We start from the raw sequence: 1,979 nt of genomic DNA, 5'->3' as shown, positions 1-1,979 counted from the left end.
AGTGTCATCCACGAAGACGCTCTTAGCCATAAAAGCAGCCGTGAAAATACTACTTGCTCTCTGACCCAAGCAGTCGTACAATGACAGGTATGTCCCCAGTCCCCAAGCCCCTGTCCCCAGCCTTTCACTGGGGATGGGCAAGTCTCTCTTTCTGCATGGACTGATACAGATCTCTGGTGACTTCTGGGAGAGGGTGAAGGCACCGCTGAAGAGGGAAGAGAAGGCAGGCAAACATTCAGGATCCCACTGTGGGATGTCCTGCTCAGACCGGGGGTCTCTTTTGCTCAGCACTGGGGCGGGGAGGGGGGACAACACTGTTCTGCAGCACCCGTGTAGCTATTGGCCCAGTCATGGTTTTTGCAGCTACAAAACACGAGGCTGCTGCAGCCTACACAGCACAGAGCACTCAAAGATGGGCGGAGATGCTAGCTGAGGCCAGGATGTAGTCCACCTAAGAATTAATGCATTTCTGGGTCCATGCTGATAAATTTTGCCAATAGCTTGGATACTGCATAAGCAAATGCAACTATACTGTGTTGAGACCTGCCACCTCCAGAAGCTTGGGCTTTCCCCTGGTTACAAGCTCCTCCCTGCTCTCTTTTCCTAGCCTAGTCTGGGAACACACTACAGGATACTGTCCCAGTCTCTGACAGGTGAGACAGTAGCTGTTTGACCCCAAATCCTCACCTGAGTCTGAGAGAGAGGGCTTGTCTACCTACACCTGGGCTCCAGAAGGACTAGCTGTACGAATTAATTCTGATAAGTTATTTCAATGCCAGATTGTAAGTATACCAGCCTAGCAAAAGGTTCCTTGTGTCTGAAGTTTGTCCCTTTTTTAAAAAAAAAATCCTAATTATTTTTTTCTAACATCATGCAGGCGCCCCCTCCCCCCCCAACTCCATGAGCACTTCAGCTCCAAGGGATCCCCATAATTTGTTTTCACCCTGAACAGATAAAGGCCTCGGAAATTTTGGTTTTTTTTTTTTTTTTTTTTTTTTTTTTTTTTAATTATTTCCCTAAGGAACTGATGCAGATCAGGTCTGATTTATAAACAAGCAGCTCAGCTGTGTAAATGTGGGGACAGAATGTTCAGATAATGTTTCAAAAGGAAAAGCAAAAAAAAAAAAAAAGTTGTAAAGTATTTTTTCTGTAAAGGTTATTACTATATATAGAAACAAAAGAGAAACCACCAATGCCAGGGGGATGAGGGGGGTCACCTGCCTTCTGGATAGCCCTTAGTTCCTCCCCCCCCCCCCCCCCCCCCCTTCAATGCAGTGTTTGTTTGTAGGGGGTGGCAGGGGAGGGGGGCCTTAATGCTGAAGTTTGAGGCTGACTTCACACTCCTAGCACTGACCGGAGCTGCACGATTCCGAATTCTAACTTGAATTTTGTAGAGATGAAACAAATGAAAACAAAACAAATGAAATATTGTTATTACTAGTTTGTAGTATATTTAATTCTTTGGAGTTCTTTTCCTCTATCAGCTATTTGTGTGGCTTTTATTTTTATAGGGTTTTATTTTTTTTGTTTGTTTTTGTTTTGTTTGGTATATCCCCTGCCCTCAACTGTGTGTTTTCTAGCACAACCCAATTCTTGAATATAATGAAGCTCACGTTCCTGGGGCAGAGTGAGGGAATGAGGCCCTGGAATTTCTAGAAATGGGATGGGGCAAAAAGATTTTACTTTAACGGCATTTGCTGCAGGTTCTATACTTGTACATTTTTCCCATATTCAAATACTTAGATAGTATGGTGATGGGCTCCAAGAGGAATCCTTGGATGTAACACAAGCCACATCTTGCAAAACAGATGTGTTTATTTTGTACCACTGAAATCGACATGATGTATATCGGTGACTTTTGTGGGAGCAGGATCGAGCCTACTGCCGCCTTCAAGACAACACCCTGCAAGGTTTACACGAAACCTGCCTGTGAGCGCTGTTAACACTGAAGGCGAGGGGGGAGTCTGGTTTCAGTGGCA

The 1,979-nt window shown here is 44.9% G+C and overlaps 1 long non-coding RNA gene across 1 annotated transcript in view; it reads right to left on the bottom strand.

The window, feature by feature from the left end:
• LOC103917977 overlaps nucleotides 1-1,233 on the bottom strand; it is a 10,199-nt gene extending 8,966 nt beyond the window's left edge. Inside the window, exon 1 of the long non-coding RNA XR_663660.1 lies at nucleotides 13-1,233. This is a non-coding gene — a long non-coding RNA (uncharacterized LOC103917977). The remainder of the gene's footprint in view (nucleotides 1-12) is intronic.
• Between the last annotated feature and the right edge of the window lie 746 nt (nucleotides 1,234-1,979).

Source organism: Pygoscelis adeliae, unplaced genomic scaffold (assembly GCF_000699105.1).
Source record: "Pygoscelis adeliae isolate BGI_AS28 unplaced genomic scaffold, ASM69910v1 Scaffold36, whole genome shotgun sequence".
NCBI classification, from domain to species: domain Eukaryota; kingdom Metazoa; phylum Chordata; class Aves; order Sphenisciformes; family Spheniscidae; genus Pygoscelis; species Pygoscelis adeliae.
This window is presented reverse-complemented; position numbering and strand designations above follow the sequence as displayed.